The sequence below is a fragment of the Fringilla coelebs genome, assembly GCF_963513975.1.
Source record: "Fringilla coelebs genome assembly, chromosome: 4".
In the NCBI taxonomy this organism is placed as follows: domain Eukaryota; kingdom Metazoa; phylum Chordata; class Aves; order Passeriformes; family Fringillidae; genus Fringilla; species Fringilla coelebs.
The window spans coordinates 12,771,972-12,789,183 of NC_140032.1; positions in this window are offsets into that span (position 1 = coordinate 12,771,972).

Consider the following 17,212-nt stretch of genomic DNA (forward strand, 5'->3'; position numbering starts at 1 on the left):
TATTTTTTCATGTACAGATCTTCTGTGCCTTTTTATTAATAGGGTGCCATATTATTTAAAAATTAAACTGTTACAATATACGTGTATCTGCAGTTGGCATTTTTTCCCCACTTCTCTGACAAGTTTAAATATTCATTCCACAGAAGACAGTGTTTCCTATCACTACTAGCATTAGAAAATGTATGCAGTAATTAGAATGACATTCCTAATTATTATTTGATTGCATTCTTTAATCTTTTCATGGAAGTATTTGCTGTCACAGGAAGAGGAGTCTGTCAGGGCTGTGGGAGTTCAGAGCTGCTGTTTTAACTGTGTCTGGTATTTCATCCCTAAGGTACAAGTGGGTAAAGAGTAGGGTCTGTGCTGCCTTGGAAGTGGGCCAGAGCTGTAGAGGAGGAGCCTCTGGTGTTCCAGAAAGAGGCAAGAATACAATTGCCCCTAGTCAAGAAAGCAACAGGAAAACTTGGACAGCTTGTGGCTGCAAGGAGCACTTGAAAGCTGAAGTACCTTCTGGAATGTCAGTCCCTTCAGGATGTCTTTGCAAGCCCAGGCTCTTCACTGTTACAATATAAGAGGGAAATGACAAGAACTCATCACAGATATGACATGCAATAGCTCTACTAGGTTACAATAATAAAATGCAACATCTGAATATTGATTACAATATCAATTTATTATCCTTAATAGATAATCTCTGTGTCTAGCAATAGAAAGCTGATTTGTAACTCTCTCACACCTCATCACAAATTTGAAGCAGTTCAGTGCCTGTAACTTTCTAGCAGGGAAAGTCACTCCCTGCTATGAGTCACTCTCATATCATGCAATACATATTCAAAGAAACATCCAGATCTTAACATCTCTTGTGCTTTGTGAAAGAAGTACTAACTAGGAAATAGCCCACTTCAGTGAAGAGTTGGCTTACATTCAGCTTTGAGTCACTCAAGAGGACAGAGGGCCAGCTGTTGACTGTGCAGTTTTGTGTGTGTGCAATAGGGATTGCCATCCTTATTTCACAGCTGAAGTCTCCCAAAGAGCATGTGTGCTGGACAAGCCATTCAAATTCATCCCATTTGGTTTCACAGTCATCAATACAAGAAGTAATAGAAGGCCAACTTTTGCAGTGTTTGAAACATTGTCCAAATCAATTGAGATCTCCTGGAAGTTCATTGCTTCTCCTGTTGCCCTTGTCAGTTCCCTGTGTACTTCCATCTCCATTGCCCTGTTGTCTTCCTTCAACATGCAGCCGTTGCACAAGGAGTCGAAGCATACAGAGAACAAGCAAAAGTAACTGTCCTTGGACAAGGATTTAATCCATACAGTAAATAACAAATTACTGGCAATGGTAAATTTTATTGAAGAAATTATTCTCCATGCTAGACCAATAAACTGTAGCTTTGTTATGATTTTTTTCAACATGTGCTTCAGTAATGTTAGCTTGCAGCTAACAGCCCTTGTGCCCAGGGTTCAGGATTTTCAGGAGGCTTAGTTATGCCCAGGCTCTTCAGCATTAACAGCAACCCACCTTTCTGCTCACCTTGCTAGCAGTATTTTTGGCTTGGGGTACCTGGATACTGGATTAGCATGGAATACATATTCCCCACTCTGTCAAGTTTTTATTTAAAAGAATACATTTTGAAGGTTGGTGGTTTTTTTTAATAAAAAGGATCCCACATGATGAAAAATAGTTCAGGAAAGATGTACTAAAAATGTCCTGCAGTGATTGAGGTGAAAATGCTTCTGTGAAACAAATGGGTTGAGGTTTCTTATCATAAATTTAAATGAAATTTCTTTAACCTTGGTATTGTGTATTAATTTATTATGAAGTAGAATACACATGCTAGGCCTAATGAAGAATAATTCATACCAAGAGTGAATAACTGGATGTTCTGGAAGAGACTACCTGTGTCAAAGTCAATCTGTTGTAAACAAAAGTGAGAATATCTATATGGACCTGACACTTCACTACAAAAAAAGATGTCAAAATGGAAGTAAAAGGATTGACACTTTAGTGGAAATACTTGTTATGTTTAATAGATAACTTTTATCTTCACTGATTACTGTAACTATCTTGGGTTTAGATGAGTTTTTAAACTGATAATGTCTCTTTAATAAGGTCGGTTCTACAAAGTACTTGTCTGCCTTATTTGAACATGGGGAGCTCATGCTGCTTTCTTTCATTATCTGGTATTTACCCAGCTGCTATTTTAACACCTTCATTTCTTCTGGGGAATGTTAAGTTTTTATGCTGTTACCTTTGTACAAGCCAGTGCCAATAATTACACTGCCTTTTGTCAACAGCTCCAGCTTCCCAAGAGACTGACAGTGGGATTTGCAAAGCATCAAATGCCAAGTTCACTTGTCTGTTGCCCCGTGCTGTGCTTATGTAGCTGGTGCAGCCCTAGGTGTACCAGCATAAAGCTTGTTTTCCTTGCTGAGTTGTGAAGCTGTACTGTCACAGGCTGTTGAGAGCTGTGTGAGTTCATATGAATAGCAGTTCTGTGCAAGTGATGAACATTATCCTTCTAGCTGAGTGCTCCAGGTAGGATCTAACCTTTTCCACATTCTGTTTCTCCACTCAAGGTCTCTTGTAAAAGTGACTGGCAAAGGCCTCCAGCTCAGGTCTTTAGTACTGTCTTCCTACTTGTTTTCTTGTTATTCACAGGGGGCAAGGCAGGGAAAGTCAGTCAGACTCCACGCTTGTGAAAGAGTATACAGCAGGCTCACTGTTGGCCTTTGTGGTGCAGACAAACTGTGACCTAAATTTAATCTCATTAATATATTCCATGAGAACTGGTAATGTTCACCTCTGTATTTGAACACTCTTGTTATCTAAAACCACTAGTTACTTTTCTCACCTCAGCTGCCACAGTGACCAAAAGCAATTTGTTTTCTCCGAGGTTCAGAGATTCCTCTGGAGAGCAGAAGACAGATACTTGCAGGGAAGAGGTTTTCTTCCTAATTAAAGAATTTTGAATTTTGAAGAAGTCAACATTGTTGGAGCATCTTCTTCAATTATACCAGAGAAATTATCTCACGAAAGAGCCTATGTATTTTCAACCACTTTTGTTTGAAAAAAGATGACTGAGTAAGAAAATAAAACCTGGAAGTGGCATGTATCATTCCAAGCCATAATAGCACTCAGAATCTGAGGACAGAACTTGGCAGATTTGAGCATTGCTGATGGAATGTAGTTCTTGATACTGTGTTGTTGAGAACGACAGCTGGTTACAATGTGTGAATGGTTTTGTAGTTGCTCAGCTGCACAAAGATATCCCTATGTAGTGTTCCAAAATAAGTAAAATATTTCTGTGCAGCAGCTAATGAAGTCTGTAGCTTTCTAGAAACTCTTGTGTGTTCCCAGTTGAAGAAGGTAATCCTTGGGGATGTGTTTGGTTTTATTTTGGGGTTTTTTTAATGAGGTCTACGAGACAGTATATAAATGTAGGTTTAATTTGCAGTCTCTGAAAATAGTCCAAGCTGTGTCAGTGCTAAGAAGGTGCTTATACACACTGGGTTTTATCTTTGGTGTCTGCAAACCCCAAGAGTCATTCTGTGTCATCTCTGCTCAGAAAGCATCCAGGATGAAGTGATTCCCTACAGATTAGCTCCTGCCTTGCCCTCCGGAGTCTCTGACTTTTTGGCTGGAGTTGTGACAATTTGTAACATGTACTGGCATCCAAAAACCTAAGAAAAGCTCTGGGCTTTTTTGTCAACTCCTTTCATTCAGTTTTAGTTTTCTGTCATGAGAGGGTTAAACAAGAAGCCTGTGTGAATCCCAGTGGTGGATGAATAAAGATCTGGGAACTGAGGTCCTGATGCACTTCATTTCACTTGTAAATAGAACAACAAGTGAAAAATCCTACCAGTAGTGGAATAAGGCAGTTTGCAGCCAACTGTTGAATATGCAGCATGGCCCTTCATGGAAATTCACTCCCAAATAGCAGTGCAGTGGTGGAAAGGGGATTTATGAGCTGTCTTCTTCAAAGCAAGCACAGAAAAGCTGTGGGGTCAGCAGTTTCCTCTGGGTTTTTGATGCAAAGCAGTAAGCTGTAGCACTAATGGTGCATGTGCTGAAAAAGATCTTTGAATGCATCTTCTATGTTGCTTTTTTAAGAGTAAAGTTAATTTCTTATACCAAGCCCAGACTGTGGAAGTAATACAATGAGGTTATGAAATTACTTTGTTCTGAGAGTAACTGTATTGCTGCCTTTGTGTCTGTGTTTGAGAGGTTTTCTTCCTATTTGAAGTGTATGAAGAGTGCACTTGATTTGGATGTAATATTTGCCAACGACATGAAAGAAAATTATGATATGAAAAAACTATAAATTTTGGGGAGAAAAAAAAAACCCTGCAGAAATGACTGGGCATCTTCCTGGCTCCTCCAATTTTTACATGTATGAATAGTTCCTTAAATGTGATCCTATTTGCATAAATAAGAATATCAGGGTTTGGTTAATACAGCTCCTGCAGGCACTGATTCAGTGTCATGCACCTCTAGAGAGTGATGCAGTGTGGCACAAAATCCTGCTAGCGTGTTCTGGCTGTCAGAGCACACTCTGGGCACAGGGGATGTGCTGCAATTTTTTTTGCTATATTTTCTATATTTTGACCATCTAAATGTGTCTAATCGAAGCTAATGTCATGGCTTTCCTCATAACTGAGGGACAGGTACAGGCACCGCCCTGGGATTGTTTCTCCTTCTCTTGGACCTTTTTGCTGTGTATGGCTTCTGCAAGGCAGAAGTGCATTTTCATTGTGCATCTCAGAGCCTCTTTGCAGAAAAGATGCTACTAAGTTCCAGACATCATGGTTAGGAGAGAGAACAACTATGTTTTAGTAGACTAACAAATACAATTGGGCAAACAGAGGAACTTTACTGCTTTTAAGTTGTTTTTCAAACAAAACCAGAACTTTTCAGCTCTTGGCAGTTGCTGTGGGAACAATTTCAAACAAATATGATATTGGAACTGGTCAATGTTTATAATGAAGGAATGTCTCTCATTTCAAAACAAAACTTGTTTAGCACACACTTAACAAAACAAAATAAAAACATTTAGGCTGTTTGGTTTCCATTTTCCTTTTTATTCTTTTACTCAATTCCTTTTAAATAACTGAATTTTTTTCTTCCTTTTCCCTGATTTTATTGAAATAGGACTTCTATTTTTTTTTTTTTTTTTACTAGAGGCAAAACATATTACAAAATACTTGGATAAAAGAGTTGTTAATTTTAAACCAGTTCTTCATGGCTAAATCCACAATCATGTGACCTTGTATTAGTACTAATAATAGGATATGTATTTAGGGATCCAACATCCAGAATATGATCTTCTACGAGTTCTTCTCTAAAGACACCTACATTTCAGAAGCCTTGAACTGTTATTTTCCCAGCTACCTAAATGTTAATTAGCAGTTATGTGCCAGTGGTCCCAAAGTATTCCAGTCTCAGTGGAACTACAGAGCTTAGTGTCTGATTGATCCTGAAATGTGTTTGTCACCTAGAAATTAGGTGTGGCCTGCTCAGTGGAGGCTCTCCAGCTGTGTGCTGCTCCCAGAGCAGCATTTCATGTGTGATCATTTGAGGGGGTGGCTGACTGGCTGACACAGATCACACTTAATAGAGAAATCATAGATGTACATGTACTTTCTTAGTTAAGAGTTGGTTTTTTCTTTTCAATGCCTTCCTAATGAGTCATCAGGGCTTTACAAGGTGTGTGTTTTTAAACAAGTTATTTAATGTTTCATCCTCCAGAAACAGTCTGATATGCATAAAACAGTCCTAGAAATCACATGAAGATGCAACTTGATAGCCCTGTCCTGCCTGTATGAGCGGAGGCACTCACTGTAAGCTTGAAAGCAGAGGTACTCCTCCCCACCAGGCTGAGTTATGTTATTGCCAGAGAGGTAACCTTCAAACTGCCTAAATCCTCCAGAATCCTTAGTGTAGTTGTCTGAAGTCTGAAAATCCAGTAATTCATGGGCCTGAATTTCAGTGGGTGGAGAAAGTGAGGCAGAACAGTCATCTGGGCTTTGTTCTGGATCCTTGTTGGAGCAGTCAGGGAAGGGAAAATGAGTAACCCCTGTGCTCTTTACCTGCTGATGTTCAGCAACACTTTAGCCTTTATAACCATCGTTACAAGATTTTTGAGTAAATGAAAGATTTCTGTCAAACAGTTGAATTTTGGCATTGCCACACTGAGAAATATGGTTTTTTATAAAAGCATTTAACTTATTGCAGCCAGTTTTCATGCCCAACAGCTCTTGCTCCTTTTCCAGCTTCTGTGAGTGAGGACTGGGGCTGAGCCCTGGGGGAGTCAGGCACAGACACTTTGCAGAAGACTGAAGGATATTATGAGGCCAGTATGCTCAGGATGCTGCCATGCTCAGCTGTAACTCCCTGTGCTGGGAGAGTGTCACTGTCATATTTTCTGGAAAAATCCCTTCACTCAGGATTTTGCTGCTGGGAAGCTGAGAAGCCTCAGGGAAAAGGGAAACGATAATTATCTGATTTGCTTCTCCTGTGTTTTGCTGCTTTGAAATGTGTTTAGACATTGTTTACCAACAGGTGGTTGTTTCATTGGTTTCATGTGAATTGTTTTGACTTAATAGCCAATTGGGGCCAAGCTGTGTCAGGACTCTGGAAGGAGTCATGAGTTTTCATTATTATCTTTTAGCTTTCTGTAAGTATCCTTTCTGTGTTCTTTAGTTAGTTTAGTATAGTATTCTTAAATATATTCTAGTATCATAAAATAATAAATTAGCCTTCTAAGAACATGGAGTCAGATGCATCATTCCTCCCTTCATCAGGGAACCCCTTAAATACAAGAGGAGAGAGTCTTGGTTTTATTGCTAGAGATTGTGTTAATCAAAATGAATACCAACAAATCTTTAGACTCATGAAATCTTTAGACTCATCAGTTAATATTTACAGAGCATGCAAGGCTGTCTTGGAGATAGATTTGCCTGGGAGTGAGTGCATGTCTCTGTTGCTGAAAAGACACAAGAAATCCCCTACCTCTGGTTGAGGATGGTGTCATTGTGTGCAGAAACTGCTGCTGCCATGAGCTGAAATGCAAATCATTACTCATGTGCCATGCAATTGCATTGCAGAAATTAAGAGTTGATGATATCTTTCCATCACTCCCAACAAGAAATGTTATGGGTTTTTGGTGGTTTTTTTTTCTTTAGTTCTTCCTGGTGCTTGAATTAAGAAACCAGCAAGCTAAGAATGTGAATGTGCTTGGTGAAACACTGGTGTTATATTACACATCTGTCAAAGTTTCACTTGGAGCCAGATCTTGAGCACAGATCCACCAATGTTAACAGATGTCTCCTGATTGGTACTCCTTGAAGCTCTTTTGTTGATTCTACATTTCTGCTACATTGTTGGTTTTTAAAAAAATTCTCTTTCTGCTTTAGCCTAAACATATAAATACAAGAAATAAATACATCTGTTCATACTTCTGCATTATAACTGGAAACAAATCCTTAAACCTGAAGTCCATGTCTGCTCTATTCATCCTTGCATACCCTCCCAGTGATTAGGGAATTTTCATTCCATTTGATTCCCACTACAGCTAAAATGCATCCTTCTAACTGCTTTGTGCTCAGCCTGTCTGGTAACACTGAGCAGCCTTGCAGGGTGTTCAGAGTTGCAGGTGGAATGACAACTACCAGATGACAGCCACCAGCCTAGTGCTGCACACTATGGGCAAGTACATCAAAACATACTTTCCATCTCTTCCTTTTTCTCACTTTCAGTGATTGTTATTCTGTTTTAAAACAACTGTTTCTGTTTTAGCAATACGGACTTCTCAATATTTCCATTCCTCCAGCATTTGTTTTGATTGAAAACAGTAAGGAAATTACTACACTACTCTCATTTCACAGAGGGGGAAATGAAGCACAGAATAACTAGATTCAAGGAAAGAGAGAGAATTTCCAGTAGATGCTACCACGTGGCATTTATCCCATGAACATTGGTTAGGAGTAGATGATGCCATTGCTTCCCAGCAAGGGGTGAAGAGCAGCTGATGCTATTTCACAAGTGCCCTAAACACGAAGGACTGGGACAACAATTGAGGGGGAAAAGCAGCAGTATGTATTTCTTGAGCTTGCAACAATTTGAATGAGGGACTGAAAGTCTTTCACTTCAGATAATGCAGAGTTGTCATTAAAAAGAATGTCTTTATTACTGAGGCTTTCAGTTATTTCTTGAGAGTAATTTTCATTTCAAAAGCGCTTTATTTTCAATTCCATTGTGAAAGTAATCACTTTAAAAAAGAATATGATTGCAAAGTAGTTAATGTGGAGTTAAGGGCTATCCAACCAATTCTACCACTACTATTTCAGTGAAATGTGTGGAGAAAGAGATAGGGATGAGAAGCCAGTTTCTTTTCAGTGAATAGAAACCTGTTCAGGTTGCCATGAGGTTAATGGAATATAATGTCAGATCTAAAATTCAGGAGCATGGATAGACTCATCAGGAAGGGTTTCAATCAGCATGCAGAGAGTATAACAGCTTGAAAAATCTGTGTGGATACAGCCCTGCTGAAGCTCTGTTTCACACAGCAGCTCCTGAATACCAATGAATGTCCTGGCCTGGCAGAAGTAATCCTGAGGCAGGAGTAGGGGATGGGTTCAGAGTTACTGCTTACATAGGTTTGGATTAGTCACTTCATGTTTTCTCTGAACATAATTGTTGGCTGTAGCTGATAGTGGGAAAATACCTATTCTGGTTGCCTTTTCTTGAATTAAATTTTGATTAGTTTTCAGAAAGATCACAAAAGTAGCATTTGCTCAGACCTCAAGTGCCTATATTAAAAATGGGTCTGCTTGCACCCGTGGGGCTGTGGCTCAGGGCTGTGTCATTGTCCTGTGCTCTGTGCAGGGCTCACTGACTTGGCAACAGGGAAAAGCAATCTCTATCTCCAAAGCCTACCTTTTGCAACTTTCCCAAACCCATCTAATTTTAAGGATTCCCTCACTTTAGCATTTGCATTTCACTGCTGGGCTGTGCATATCACCAAAGTGAGACAAAAGAGGTTTCTGGGAAGAGAAAACTTAGAGAGGCTTAAAACCCAAGTTGGCCAAAATGTGGAGTCATTTTTCTATAAATGTTTCTGCAAGCAGTATAAACTTTTGAACTTGTCAGAAAAAAACATAGCTGGGTACTGTTCCAGCTATGATCAAAAGTTACCTGGAAGACGACATGAAAAAAAAATATCAAGCTTTGATTCAGGCTCAGCTGACAGAAAAATTGAAAAAACATATTGTTCCCTGTCTCAGTTCCTTCCCTTGGTCCATAATCTTTCAGGTGATGTGAAGAAGGCAGGAGGGCTGACAAGAGCAAGCCAATCTCTGGGACATGTTTGGTGATCACCACTGTGCTACACCTCCACACCATCATTTTTTTCCTTAGTGGTGACTGAAACAGGCAGGGTGGGTTTGAGGCTGTGTGTGCCATCACCTGCACCCTGGCCCCAGCCCTGGAACTCTGCTTACCTGGATCATCCCTCTTTCATGTCCTGTCCCTTCCCTGCACTGTCCCCTGCTTGCCCTTGCAGAATCCATCTTCTTTTGATTTCTTTTAAGAAAGAGGGTGGGAAAAAAAGAGAAAAGGAAAAAAACAGAAATAAAGAAGGGAAAGAAAAGAAAGAGAGAGAAATAAAATGAGGAAAATAAAAATAAGAAATAAAAAGGACAGGTATCTTTAGCAGCTGTACACTCAGAGAGGCAGCAAAAGCAGGTCTCTCTGCAGTGCTTCCCTAGTCTGAGATTTATCAGGTCAGGACAAGCACTGAGCATCTCTGTTAGTTTTTTGTCTGCTCCCATTTTGTCCTTTGGGAAACAAAAGCAGCCTCAAAGAGCAGTGACAATTCTAATCACTCTCTTTTTGCAGAAGAGACAGCAAAATGCTTTAATGCCCTTAAAAAGAGTGACAAATAAATGTATTTTTCATTCAATAGAGTACTTCTGTACAGGTAAGGGGAAAGTGGTAAGTGGCATTGTTAAATTTAATTTCACTTTGGCTTTCACTTTTCAAAAGCTTTAAGAGTTTCCTTCTCCTTTATATCTTTAAGAGAATGTTAAAAAGATTTACTGGAGGCTGTTGCTATGGTGCTCATCTCAAGGTATCTGCATTCATTCCTCTGAACCTTGGTTAGTTCTTGTGCATGTTTGCGTCTTTGTCTGTCTGGATCTATTTGCTCTATCAAAATTAACACAGTGCACCCCAGCTGGTAAAGAATGTGTGCTTGGTTTTGCCTTGAGAAGATGTAGAATAAATGCAATGTGAAATGACTGCAGGCCTTTTTATAACACTTCTCAGGTTTTTTGGAAACTCAGAATATGCATGTGCTGAGTGACATGAGGGATGCTGTACTTGGCAATGTTTGTAAATCAGGGGACAAATTAGATTATTTTAATAATTGTTTAATTTTAATAGCATTTTGAAACATGCCAACTGAAGTCATACCGTGAGATGGATACATTTCCAAACACACCATCAGGCCAGGGCTCTAATCATCATTAATGAACTGCAGTGGAATTAAAAGGTGCTTCCTACAGGATGTGTTGAGCTCTGCTGATATGTGAGTGAATACCACTGACTGCAAGAGCTTGTGTTTCTGACAGCTGTGCATGTTTTTATTTGGAGTTGTCTACTCTTCCCCCATGTGTGAGATGATGGCAGTGTTGTTCGTTTAGTTACTACCATTGGATTTAGCTTGTATATTTTTTATCCTCTCTCCTGAGGTAAATCTGATATCTGGAGAAATACAACTCAGGAGGGGTTCTGTGAGATGTTCATTTGTTCTAATGTCACCTGGCAGTATTTTTGTCTGTGACATGGATATTGTCATCACTGGCTAATCATACCTGTTCTAAAATAAAGGCTGTTTCATATTGATTACTTTAAAAAATGTGTCCTTATTTCAAAGGAGAGGATGGCTCCATAAATGGGGGCTTCTGTATCAGAGGAGAAAGAGCAGAACATCATCAGTGGGAATGAAGATCTCTTGGCCTTGGTGATGCAGCCTAAGCTCATCTCCACAAATGCTCTCCTTGGAGCCAGGAGGGTTTAGGTCTTGGCAACAAGAAAGTGTGTGTGTGTCTTTGGAAGTTTATTCTGAAATGCCTCAAGAAAGGCTTTAAGTGGCCCATCTGAAAGTCTTTTGAAGTCAGTGTTGTGTCCCCAGTGTTGGTGCTAAGGCAAAACCAAGAACAGGGTCAGCAGGTCTCACCCTTTCCCAGTCTGCAGCGAGTTAAAGTCTCTGACAATGTGGTGTGTTTTCTGTGTTTTCAGTGAGTTTCTCTTTCATCTGTTTCTCCACCCTTGTGCCCATGTAATGTTGGGACTTAGAGCATCCTTTGGCAATGAGATCCACAGGTGCATTTCCTAAGTAGAGCAAAATTTGTTTGTTTTATATAAACAGTGGCTTACCTAAGGTATAAATAATTGTGCCAAGTTGCTTCAAAATGAGTTTTTTCTGCAGTCTGTCCACCTTTGTCTCCTTTGTCTCCTGCTCTGGCCAGAGCTGTTCTCTTGGAGCCACATTCCTCCTCAGCACACACGGGTGCCAAAGGAGAGGTCTGAGCGGGAGCACCGTGTGGCATCACTCAGGGTTTGCACATGTACTCGTGCCTGTCTGCTTTCTAAGCTGCCTGTGTTTACTGTGCTTACTGTGCAACTGTTGTACAGTTGAAGAGAAAAGTAAAAATTTCCTATTTTTGGAGTAAATAATATGAAAAGGTCTCTTTCAAAAACACCTCCTCACAGTTTGGTGACTGACAGTTTTATCTCACTACAGTTTGGTTTTGTACAGTGCTCATCAGCACAGTGCCTAAACCTCTCACAAAGCATCATCACAACTGCTTTCTAGAGAAGGAACATTCTTCTTGCATGGAGGGAGAGCTGAGACAGTCGAGGTCTGGTTTAGCACCTGACAAAGCTGATGACAAACCTGTTTGCTAAAGGTCAAACCACGAGTCTGAGGCAGAGCCAAGAACAGAATGACAGTTCAGTACTTTCACCTCTGGACCATTTCTCTCCCTCTTGTTCAATATGTTTGTGGTTTTTTGCAGTGTTCTCACTTGTCAGAATTCACTCATACACCTACATCTCTAAGATGATGTATTATTAAAATATTTTGGCACTTGGTACGTATGTTCTGCTTAATATTTGTAATCAGATAGAAAGAGCAGTTTCCAAAAGGAGAGATCAGTGGATGAAGGAGCAGGGATTTATTTCCTGTGGGAATATAAAGCATTGCTAATATCAGACTGTTATTTTCTTTTCTTGAAGTAGATGGGTTCAGGTAGGCTGCTGTATTTTGCTCTGCTCATATATCCTAAGTTTATTACAGGTTTTCTCCATTGATAAATAATCCTCTAACCATTTGTTTTGTGTCACAACAACCTGAGTAAAATTGAGGTTTATATGTGATCAAGGAATGTCTTAGAATAGTTGTCCTCTTGTTCTTATTTTAACTCTTATTTTGGATGGGGCTTTTATCAACCTCTTGATCTAGTTAAAAATGTCCTTGCTCATTGCAGGGGTCTTGGGCAGATGAACTTAAAAGGTCCCTTCCAACCTGAACTATTGCATTGTTCTATGATTTTGGTTTTGCAAACAGAGAAAGGTGTATTTTCAAAGCTCTTATTGTGGCTTATTTTCTTTGCAGGGTAATCAATTTATTTTTTCTGGGATACTGAATGAGAAGTCATTTTTAAAGTGTCATGAACTTCCCCTGAAATATCCCACCAGGTTACTGTGAATTTACTTATTTTATCCTTTTTTCTTCCTGATTCAATTGAATAATCCATTACTATTTTTATATCCAGTGATAAAAATTTTAGTAGCATAGATATATTCCTGAATTCCTTTTAAAAGCTGGATGCAGTTCCAGAGAAGCACAAACATATAAGCAAGAATGATGGATTCCTGGGTGAATTTTGCAAAACAGTCATAGGAAATACTCAGAACTTGCTAGGACTAATAGCAGTCATGGACAGACAAACCTCAGCAGAGCAGATATTGCTGTTAATTGGCACTGTGGGTTTAGATGACACAGCACATGTATTTTCAAATGACTGCAAGAGTAGGACAGAACTAATTTAACCCAAACTACATTTATGGCAGTTTGTTGTGCTAAAATCTAGGCAGAGTGAATCCTGAACAAAAATAGCCATGATAAAACAAAATCAGTGCTTACCAAGAATTACTGCCTTTTGAAATGTGATGGGCAGCAGACATTGCCTGAAAAGTAAGAGTGAAACAAAGACCCTGATTCCAGATTTCCTAATGACATTGGGAGGTTTTTCATTCGGTTCAGAGAATTTGGGTTCTGGTCTCTTGGAAGCACAGTTTGTCAGCCAGTCTGAAGGGCCTGGCACAGGTGAGTGTTCCAAGTGCTGTTCCTGGAGAGATGCTGGCCCCTGTGTTTATGTAACTCAGCCACAGCAGCTGCCAACAACTGAAACACAATGTTGTTCTGTCCTTCTTGGTCTCATAGTAAATTAGTGCTGAATTCTTTGGCTATTAAATCATGCAAGCCACTACAGATATTTACTGTTAAACTGAAAAATTGTTCACTAATCAATCAATTGCATAAAAACCTCAAAGAGAGCAAATAAATTGCTCAGCTGAAGCTATTACAAAATCTATTACAGCAGGAAATTAATTTCAGTTCTTCAATTAATTTAATTAAGTGACTTAATTCAATTAGTTTAGGCTTATTTTAAAACCTTGATCTGAGGTCTGAATCTCCATGTCCATATATTTTATTTCTGTCATTCTCTACTTCTTCCAGGTCTCCCCAAATTCCAAACTTCTAATGTCTAATTTCATTTAGCTTTGACACAGACTACTTCGTGTAAGTCTTGTATCTCTCATTTTTCTGTTTATCCCATATAGACTCAAGTTCCTGAGCTGAAAAATCAAGATTTTTTTCTGATTTTCTCTGTAATTAAAATTTAATTTTTTGTTTTCTTTCATTTCAAGGTCCCCATAAAACAGAGAAATGGCTAAAACCAAGTGTCATTTAACAGCAGTTGGAGGATCAAAAAGGAACAGTGACAAACTTCCAGATTAACAAGTCCCTGAAGAGAAATGTTGACATCTAAATTTCCCCCCCTTAGCACTAAATATGTTAATAACAAGAGCTGTGTTCTCTGTCAGGCCTGAGCAAGGTCAGCAGTGCAGCAGATTTGGGTGGCATGTTAGAGGAGACTGCATGGTACAGAACACAGCACAAAGCCAAGTTTGGAGATGTCTCTGACCTCCCTTTTATTACTTTCCAATGGGAGGGGTATTTTGCAGTTGAGAAAAGAGATTGTGCATCTTAAATACCCCAGGGACTGTTCAGCTGCTCTCCTGCATGCTCTGTGTAAATTGTTCAGCTGATGAGTCAGTCTGGTACCAGACCTTTTCCCCTGTTTGCTGTGGGGTTTTGTGTAACACAGCCCCTGAAATTGTGTCAGAATACTGGCTATTACTGTCAGCAGCTGGCTGAGACTGAGCCATTTGAAGGAGTGAAATACAGAAAATGAGACCCTTTCTTCAGAAGTTTAGGTGCTTATGGAACCTTTGGACCATTGTTAAGCAACAGTCAAATCTCAGCATGCTAAATGTGTAAAATGATTTAAAAAGAATTGGAGTTTTGTAACCATTGAGATTATACAGTGAAATTAGTTAGAAAAATTTTTCTAACCATAGTTTACATCTCATAGGATATTCTTCTACTTCAATAACTTTTTGTTTATAGTTTTGAAAAAGTCTGCAAAAAAAAAAAGTTAACATTGCCTAGGTTTGATTTTCCTTATTCCCAAAAGACAGAACCCAAGTTTTTTTCTTTACTAAAAAAATAAGGAATCATGAAAATGATTTTTTAAAGCATAAGTGAACTTTTTTTCTGAGAATATTTGATTTCTGAATCTACCAGTATTCTTCTATGTATTTTCTGAGCAATAATGTACTTGGAATTTTCATTAAAATGCAGAGATTTAGTTCGGAATCATTATATTTGCCATAGGCTGCTGCACATTCTGCAGCTGGTTTTCACCCCCACCTTTTCATCTCTATTTGTAGTGAAAAAATTGTGAATTTTATTGCTAGGAAATAAAATATTAATAAAGAATGAATTCCAATGAAGCCTAAGGATGAGTATTATTAGAATATGGCACATTTATTTAAATTTCAAGAACAATTTTGATAACTAGACATCTATTCCAAGAAGTTTTTAGAGAAGATGCAACAAAAAAAAATATTATGACATTTTCTGGTAGAATCCACTTCCAGAACAAACTAGCCCAGTGATGACGCTGGCTCTTGGTTCTGCATGGGTTTCAATGGAACCTGACTCATCTGAATTTTTGCCATCTACCACATAATTCTTATGGAACATAAACAAAATGTATTATCTAGGTAAGAGTCCTATAGGAGACATGTTATAGTTGATAAAATTAAAAAGGCTCCATCCCATAGGAAATGGGCAATTTCAAATGACTTTGGATTCTCACAGTGGGAAATGGAGATGCTGCTGTAGTGTCCCTGTGTAGGTGACCTGTTTCTCTTTGACCACAGTAGCTGGACCTGAAGCTACAAAGAGCTTCGCACTCCTAAAACTGAGTTCCAAAAGGGCTCTGGCTCCTTATGTGTCTGACCTCCAGCTGAGCCTTCTGTCCTTACCTGCTCCCAGTCTCTGGCAGGCACTGCAGATCACTCTCTCCTAGGGAATACTGTCACCATGCCAGGGCTCTCAAACTCCAGGGAGGAGGTTACTAGGACAGAACACACTTTCCAGGGAGAGTGAAATCCTGGTTCCATGGGAATCAGTGGTAAAACTTTAATGGATTTCATAAGGATTAAAATTTTCTCTACAGCTTTATGTTGCCTTCTTTTGATGTAAATACCAAAAGATCTTCAATGACAACAGAATTTTAATTCCATTTAAAGAGAGCAGTTCCAGTAGCATTTATTAGGCTCCTGTTGACCTTAATAAGCTAGGAGAAAAAGTCAACAGCAACACAGCTATATTGTTTGGAAGGAAGACACATAACAAGAATAGTAACATGAAAAGGGTAGGATTTTAAAAGGAAGAATCAAAATTAGGAAACACAATGTCTTGACATTAACAGTGCAGGGGAATATAATATTTTTCATCATTGCTTTAAGCTTCCATTTATGCACTTTACAAGAAAGCCAAAGACTAGAAATACTATCTGATCTAGGCAAGTCTGAAATTCTTTAGAGTACATGGAAGGACTTGAGAGTTGTGTCCTAAAAACCTGCACATCTGAGAGTTCAATACTCCATCTGTTCCCTTTGCTGACATTAGCAGGCAAGTGTGATTCTGACAAAACATCCTATGCTATCCTAAATGATGACCCCAGGAAAATATTAAAAATAGAAAACTACTTCTCAATCATTAACCATTTCCAAGGAGCTTAAAGATTCCTTTGTAGCTGAATTTCCAAGTGTAGCTGAACACAGGACAAGAATGAATTCTTGGAAACTCAGGAAATCAGAACAATTAATTATCAGGCACGCAGTTAAGAAAGTGTTAATATTATTGGCTTACAGTGATAGAGTAATGTCAGAATAAAACATTGGTGATCAGACCCAAGAGACCTGACTTTGCACAGCCATTCCCTCCTAGGAAGATCACTCTTCCCCACCCAAGCAGCATGTGTGCTGGTGGGCACCAGCACCAGCCCACCTGGCAGAGGAGGAGCTTGGAAGCCTTGCATTTCTTCTGGGCTTTACTTCCCCTGCAGTCCCTACATGGTTTTTTGGTTTTTTTATGAAGTGCCAGCTAATTTTTTTATTTCAAGCCATACCCTGAAGAGAAGACAGATCTTACTTTTATTGAGTACCATCCACTTGGTAAGTCTGACATATCCCTTAACTCAGGCACACACATTTTCTGCTTACCAGGCACACAGCAGGCATCTCCAACAGGTGAAATGGGAGTACCCCCCACACCTCCTTTCACAGGGCTGTTTTGTGTAAAAGGAATAGATGATCTCTGAAGCTATAGGTGAAAGGCTGGGCTTTATTCCTACCCTCATCTGTTCCTTGTGTTTTGCCTCTAAGCATTTATGTGCAGCAACTGCTGCACACCACTACACATGTATTTGTGTCTTTGCTGGGGGGTTCCTGTTGTGTTCAGAAACAAGGACCTCCCATGCTTGCTCCTGAATCCCAACTGAGATA